The sequence below is a fragment of the Triticum aestivum genome, chromosome 3B, assembly GCF_018294505.1.
Source record: "Triticum aestivum cultivar Chinese Spring chromosome 3B, IWGSC CS RefSeq v2.1, whole genome shotgun sequence".
In the NCBI taxonomy this organism is placed as follows: domain Eukaryota; kingdom Viridiplantae; phylum Streptophyta; class Magnoliopsida; order Poales; family Poaceae; genus Triticum; species Triticum aestivum.
In genome coordinates, this window is record NC_057801.1 from 70,878,372 (window position 1) to 70,886,830 (window position 8,459).

The window sequence follows — 8,459 nt, forward strand, 5'->3', positions numbered from 1 at the left end:
CTCGCCTAAGTTACAAAAATCCTACCGAGTGAAGAGCGACCCTCTCACTCGGAGGCTTAGCTGCAGTCCAAGCACTCGCCTAAGTTACAAAAATCCTACCGAGTGAAGAGCAACCCTCTCACTCGGAGGCTTAGCTGCAGCCCTGTGCTCGCCTAAGTTACAAAAATCCTACCGAGTGAAGAGCGACCCTCTCACTCGGAGGCTTAGCTGCAGTCCAAGCACTCGCCTAAGTTATAAAAATCCTACCGAGTGAAGAGCAAACCTCTCACTCGGGGGCTTAGCTGCGGCCCAGTGCTCGCCTAAGTTATAGAAATCCTACCGAGTGGTAAGCCGGGCTTCCACTCGGAGGCTTAGCCGCAGCCCAGTGCTCGCCTAAGTGGACTAAAGAATAAGTCGATTGCAGTAAAGGCGCCTTGCTTTGAACCTGCAAAAGACATTTCGAGCCAAAGGCAATCATATTCAAGCACCAAATTCAAGTTTGAATCGATATCTAAAGGAACCGAAAGTGCTCAGGCGTTAAGCCTGTTAAGGTTTATCGGTTACAATTCCACTCGGCATACCGAGGGAAATTTAAAGCGTCGAGCCAGAAGAAGTTTTTTACCCCTCCTGTGGAGGGCTGGAAGGTGCAACGAATTCATCAAGGTCAATTCCGTCGGCGATCCGAGTGGCAGCTGCAAGGAAAGTTTCCATAAAGGACCTGAAGTTGTGTTTCTTGGTGTTGGCCACCCGAAGAGCCGCCAGCTTCTCTTCTCGCGCATCTTTACAGTGGACTCGGGCCACACACAGAGCAACATCTGCACCACACCGAGCCGAGGACTTCTTCCATTCCTGCACTCGACCAGGGATCGTGTTCAAGCGGGCCATCAGCGACTCAAGGTCATTCTGAAGTGTCTCCTCAGGCCAGAGCGTCGAGTCGATGCGAGATGTGGCGGCCTTCAGCCTTGCGAAATAGTCCACGACAGCTGCAACACGAGACTCCAGTCGGAAAACATCCATGGCAACTTCGTCGTTCACCGGAGAATTGACGGGGTCGAGGTTTGGCTCCAGCCGGCTAGTTTCTTCTTCAAAGTTTTGACAAAATTTTGCAAGGATGATCACTAAGTCAAGGGGATGGTCGAATGGAAAAACCACAATTGGAAATGTTTGCCAAGCATAGAGGTTTACCTTCAAGCATAAGAAACAGCTTCTTGGCAAGACCACTCAGGAAGGCCTCCAGATCAGTTTTCTTCCCAGTCAATTTGCTGACTTGGTCAGTCAGGGCAGCTTTATCAGTTTTAAGTCGACTGACCTCCTTGTTGGCGATCCCAAGAGCAGCTTTCAGATTGGTATTGTCTTGTTCAAGCTTGGTGACTGAAGCTAACTTCTCGTCAGCAAGCTTGATCTTCTCAGCTAGTTCGAGGTCTTTCTTCTGTTGGGCCTCCCTTACCTTACCTGCAAGTTACAGCAAGGTCAGATTTTGAAAGAAGCAAGGGGAAAAGCAGTCGTCAGGGTCTCACCAAACATACCTTCGATCTCCTCCTTTGCCTTCGTCAGCTTCTCCTGAACCAACTTCAAGCTCAGCTCGAGTTGAGTGTGCTTGTTTTCCAGCTCAGAGTAGCGAGCCACAAGATCACAGGAGTTCCGCGAAGAACCAATCGACTAAATGTCAAATATAATTCACTTCCGAGTGAAAAAGGAAAAAACACACGTTTCTAAGACTACAGCCGAATACAAGCATTCGACCATAGTCTCGGGGACTACACCCAGTGGGTGCACTCTGCGTGCCCCCACTAATCCTGTTGAAGATAAAGTCGACCAGTCGACCTCAAAAAAAAAGAGAGAGATGTATTCTTTAAGACTGTGATCAACTGCAAGCAGTCGACCACAGTCTCGGGGACTACACCCAGTGGGTGCACTCAGCGTGCCCCCACCGGTTTGTGAAATCCAGTCGACATAGTCGACTGACAGAAAGATTGACATCATAAAGCCTAAGGCCGACTGCCAGCAGTCGACCTTAGCCTTGGGGACTACACCCAGCGGGTGCACTCAGCGTGCCCCCGCTAACACGGAGTTTAATCGACACACCCAGTGGGTGACTACTATAAATTCCGGAAAGGAAAAGTTTTTGGTAGCATATCCAACAGAACAAACGGTGGTCGACTGACCTGAACATTGCTTTGGAGGGCAGAACTGGCGTCATAAGCTGCCTGGCTCGCATCCCGGATGGTCTTCAACTGCTCCATCATGATTCCCGCCTGGCGTATCGCTTCCTTCGCCGCACCAGCTTGGTCCTCTGGGACGTGGTGCGTCGTGAAGAGGGAGGGCTGCTGAGCACTCGTCAATGGATCTGCGAAGGACACCGTGTGTCGAGTGGTGTTCTCTTCCTCCGCAGTCAGAATCTCAGGCGCCGTCACATCCTGAGGCACCTTACTGGCGGACGCTTTCCGACTCCTCCTGCGCTTCAGTGGTTCTTCATCCTCATCATCATCAGGGAGATCGATAACAACATTGGGTGGAGCTACGGAGAAGAATCAGGATCAGAGATCGCGAGTCAGTCGACTAAGAACGGCGTTAAGAATACAGTACCTGGTTTCGAAGTTGCTGCGTCCTCCATCTCGTGGTCATCAGCCCGGGCTGAGGTTTCAGAAGTAGCAGCACTGCAACTCCAAAGGATCAGTCGACTAACTTCAGCGTCGACCAGAGACAAAGTTCACACAAAATAAGAAGACTTAAGCAGCACGGTTACCCTGATATTGTGGGGATGGACACCTTCATCTTCGGCAGGAGCTTGATCGGCTTCGACGAGGCCGCCCTGGGCTGCTTCGGCGCCTTTTCAGTCGGCACTGGAGAGGTGGTCCGAGGGCGTTTGGTCGATTGAGCAGCGGTCGCAACCCCCTTACCACGTTCAGTCGAAGGGTCGTGGACAAGCTTCGACCGCCTTTCCGAGCGCGATGGTACGACCTCCTCCTCCTCTTCTTCCTCGTCTTCAACGTCATCTTCATCACCGCCATCATCGTCATCATCATCATCATCCTCTGCAACGTCCGAGTCCCATTCCTCCTCTTCCTGGCTCTCGCCCCCACTCGCCTCACCCTCCTCAGTCGGGGCTTGTGCCCCATTGGGCATCGAGTACAGCTCGGTGAGGGCCTAGCAGATATCAAGACAAGGATCAATCGACCAGTCGACAGGATAAACGGAAATAAGTGTGACAAGAACACAGTGGAGAGCAGAGCAAGCGTACCTTGTTTGGATCGCTATTGTGGTCGAGTGGAGGAATCCTTCGGGCTCCGCGTGGGTTGTCCTTGTTTCCGGTAACGGCTACCATCCATCTTTCTAGAGTGACATCGTCGACTGCTTCCGGATGGACTCGAGTCTCGTCTTCAGTCCCACAGTACAACCACATGCAGTGGCTCCGGAACTGCAGGAGCTGGATACGACGCCTAAGGAAGACCTCCAGGAGATCCATGCCCGTCACTCCCTCCTGAACCAGCTGCACCACGCGCTCCATCAACATCTTCACGTCAGCTTTCTCCTCCGGAATCAACTTCACAGAGGAAGGCTTGTTCACTCGGTCCATGGTAAACTGTGGGAGTCCACTCGACTGCCCCGGCGTCGACTGGTCCTGGCAGTAGAACCAAGTCGACTGCCAGCCTCTGACTGACTCGGGAAAGGTCATGGGCGGGAAGGTGCTCTTATTCCTCACCTGGATCCCCAGGCCCCCACACATTTGGACGACTCGGGTTCTTTCATCGCCTGGGCTCACCTTCTGCACGGTCTGAGAGCGACACATGAATATATGCTTGAACAAACCCCAGTGCGGTCGACAGCCCAGGAAACCCTCACGCATGGACACAAATGCGGCAAGATAGGCGATAGAATTTGGGGTAAAGTGGTGGAGCTGCGCTCCAAAGAAGTTCAAGAAGCCATGGAAGAAAATACTCGGCGGCAAAGAAAATCCACGATCAACATGGGTGGCCAAGAGCACACACTCACCCTCTTCTGGCTGGGGCTGCCACTCCTTCCCCGGAAGCCTCGCAGCTCCATGAGGGATCAAGCCCTCGTTGGACATGTCGAGGAGGTCTTTCTCTGTGATGGTCGACTGGATCCAGTCTCCTTGGACCCAGCCCTTCGGCAGGCGGGATCTGGACGAGGACCCGTCGCGGCTGGTAGATCTCCCCTTTGCCTTCTCCGACGCCGACGCCTTCTTCGCACGTTCCAGCGCCGCCGTCTTCTCCTTGGCCATGGTTGCCGGCGAGATGCGCGAAGGGAAGTTGTGCGGGGGCGAGAGCGAGCGCGCTGGACGGGGCGAAGGGAGCAGAGAGAGAGAATGCTGAGGCACAGCACAGAAATCCTCGCCGGGCGCATTTATAAGGTCCCTTCCGAGTGGATGACAGGTGGGCCCAGTCGATCTAATCATATTCGGGAACAGTTATGCAGACGAGATACATGGCGAAGAAAGCGGCGCGGAGATCGAGGCGTTTATGTCCCGTCCCATCCGAACGCCGCGGTCCGCTCCACTTCGCGCGCGTCCCCAAATTTCGCATCCCGCGGAATCCGCGAACGGCAGATCAGTCTGTCAGACGCGGAGTTTCCCGCGATCCGTCGCTCGGGGATCGTCGAAGCCCGAAAGATCACTCGACGAAAGAAGAGAATGGATCGAGTCGACTGAAGACAAGTTGCTCACCATCGACGAAGAGATTCTTTGGTCCAGAACAGCACACGACCAGAGCGCAAAGGTTAATCGGAAACGACATCAACTCCTTCCTCACTCGAAGCCTCAATCCATTCGGGGGCTAATGATGGGGTCATGTACCTAGGGTAGGGTCACGAACCTGATCTAAGTACCTTACCCAAGGACACCCTTAGAAGAGGTCGACTCAACGAGGGACTCACTCGACTGACTTGAAGGACTCGACCACAAAGATTCACTCGACCACCAGAAGGTCAAGAGGCACTCTGCACTGCAACGGCCTGTAATTAAGTAGGCTTTATGATAGTAAAGACACTTTATGTGGGGCGTTACCAGTAACGCCCCGGACTTAACTCACCTTAAACCCTCTCCTACGTGGGCTGGCTGGGGTCCTGGCGCACTCTATATAAGCCACCCCCCCTCCACAGGCAGAAGGGTTCGGCACCTTGTAACTCATATACTCATAATCCACTCGACCGCCTCCGGGCTCCGAGACGTAGGGCTATTACTTCTTCCGAGAAGGGCCTGAACTCGTACATCCCTTGTGTTTACAACCTCTCCATATCTAGGACCTTGCCTCTCCATACCTACCCCCCACTCTACTGTCAGGCTTAGAACCACGACAGGTAGGTGCTGTGACACTCCAAAAATTTTGGTGGTTTGTTTTTTTTGAAGAGAGCCTTGCTTGGTTTGAAAGAAGGTCATTTAAAACCCTTCCTAAAAACCATCTTCTAAGTTTGCCCTCTCAAAAATCCTTTTTCTGGTTTTGGTTTCATTTGAAATGAAAAACCCCTTTTGTTTTGGGTTTTTATTTGGTTTTGATCCCTTCCAAATTTTACCATGCCACCCATGGTAAAATTTTCCCAAAAACCTTTCCTCCCACTATATTTCAACCCTATCATTCTGTCCAAACTAATAAAATCCATTTTTGGGATTTTATTCCAATTATTTCTCCTCCCAAAATAATTCTGTCTTCTCTTTTGAACCTAGGTGGATTACAAAGCAAGTACCCTAATGCTCTTGATTTTTGATCTCAACTCAACACCCCTGGATAGTCCCTTGAACCCACAACCCAGAACCATCTTGATCCACTCTTCTTCTGTTCAAATATTTCAAATTACACTCACTGCAAGTTTGGACCAGATTTGCCAAATTTGGTGAAATTCATATCTATACCTCTCCAAAAATTCCACAAATATCCAGGCAGCCTCTAGGTGCAATGAGAGGCCCCTCCACCAAAAACCAGCTCAAGGAAAAATCCCTACATACCTGGAACATTCTGTCGAACACCCTACATGCACTGTTCTAGCCACATTCAGAAAAATTCAGACATTCAGTGTCTTTTTCCTTCGTCAGATTTCAGTCACGCGTCGACAATGCACTCTGGCACGTTGCGCATGGCCCCTTCCCCCTGGGCAGCACCCAGCACGCGCACTTGGCGCCTTCCTGGTGTTGGAGGCGCCCTGACCCGCCTGCGCCGGCGTGTCCTGCGGCGGCCGTAGCGCCGTAGCAGCCGACAGGAAGCAGAACAGCGGCTCAACGCCGTTCGGCGCCACCCAAGCGACCTGGTGGCTCCGCGTGGCCACCTCCTTGCCAGGCACTCATGCAGCGCCGTCGTCATGGCGCGGCACGCGCAGAGCGCGCTCCCTGCCGCCGATGGGCCCGCGCAGCCCCGTTCCGTCGAGCTCCCGCTAAACCTCCGTATCCCGACGCACTTAGCACCAAAATGGAGTCAGTGGACCCGCACGACGGCGCTCAACCTCTAAACCACCCCGACCAATGCCTTGCGCCGCCGTAAGCTTCGCCGGAGAATCCCGTTCTCGGCCACCGCCTCGGACCGCCTATATAAAGGGCTCCCGAGCTCGCCCTCGAGCACACACCCCCTTTGCACCTCACCAGCACCCTGCCAGGCCACCAGGGGGACCCCGAGGAGGCCCTCTTCCCCAGCTCCGGCTGCCCCGTTCCGCCTCAGCCTCCACCACGATTCACTCCGGTGAGGCCATCTCCGGCGCCCTAATCACATCAACTACCCCCTCATGCCACCGCTAGTCTAACCCCCTCCTCAATTTCATCTCCGCAGCACCCTCCGACGAGACCCACGACTGCCCGAACCGCCGTCCGCCGGAGCTAGGGCCGCCGTCGACACAGTGCTCGCCGGCGACCACCACCACCACCCACAGACGCGGAACGGTGCACTGATCTCGAAGGTACACTCCAATCACCTTGCCTCGCCGTGGATCGCCGCCGATGACCACCGCACCTCTCGGGCGCCGTCGCGCTCTGTTCCTCTGTTTTGAACTTTCAAACCCGACAGGTGGGGCCCGCCTGTCAGCCTCACAGCCGTTGTTTTTTTAATTTGCTTAAACGAAACGTTATCTGTATTTTTCCGCAGAACCCCCTGGAAGTTTTCTGTTTCATTACAGATGAGTCCTTGGGTTAAAACACTTATAACTTTTTAACAGAAGGGAATTTTTGATTGATTCTTCTTTTGTTCTCTTTAGATTTTTGTCTAGTTTTTTTATCATATTTATTTGAAAAAATATTTGGAACACTTTTCTGTACACTCACGGTATTTACGTTACGTGCGTATTTTCTTTATACCGTAGATACCGGAGGAGGTGACGGAGCGGCAAACTTCGCACAGTTAGACTCCGACTACTCCGAACCTGGCAAGCATGTTTGAACTCTTGATATGATGAGTGTTGTTGCATGTTTGCATTTTAGTATAGTCATGGCATGTTTATGAACATCACTTTGCATGATATATCTCATGCACATAATCGGAAAATATGTTTTCGGAAAGCATTATGTTGTTGGATACATATTTGCAAAGCCATGTGTTGGTATGAGGATGGGTAAGATGGCAGTGTTTGTGACATGCCAGTCTTATGCCGGATTATTTGACTTCCGTGTCGTCATGACACCATTCACATTCCTGTTCATTCCACCCTATACTGTCACATGTTTTCCGAAAGGAATATGGCATAGTAAGTTGCAAATCATTTTCCTGGTACACACCAAGTGGAGAGGCCGGGATGATGGTTCCATGGCCCTGGATTAAAGCCCGTCATCCGGTCAGGGGGCATGGGTGTTTCCGGTTGGGACCGAGAGGGGGGCACCCCTTAGAGCGCGCGTAAAGAAATTTGATCCCATGCTATTTGACGTTGTGGCCTCCCCGTCTCAAAGTTTTTCTTGGACGTTGGCCAGGGTGATTCCTGGCAACGTGAGGTGAAATGGGTGTGTACTAGTTAAATGTGTTTCTACCGAAAAACCATAAACGGAACTAGTCCTTCGTGACTACGGAAATCCGTTGGCTGTGTTCAGTTCTTCCAAACTCTGCAGAGTCTCAACCTTTCGATTATCTTGTACTTTGTTCGAGTACTATAACTATCTTATCTTGTCAGGTTTCAGCCTCAGTGACAAAACTCCGGTGGGATTTATGTGTGATAAATCCGGTTAAAGATTATTCTTGTGGATGGACTAATTGTTATTTACTTTTATTATAAGCCCTGTCTCCGATGTCGCTCAGACGTCCGACAGTGGCGGACCTGTTATTTACTTATGTTATAAGCCCTGTCTGCAATGTCCCTCAGACGTCCGACGGTGGCGGACTTATTATTTACTTTTGTTAAAGCCCTGTCTGTGATGTCGCTCAGACGTCCGATGGTGGTATTTCTTTTACAACCCTGTGTGTGATGTCGCCCAGACGTCCGACTGTGGCATTTCTTTTAAAGCCCTTTATGTGATGTCGCCCAGACGTCCGACTGTGGCATTTCTTTTAAAGCCCTTT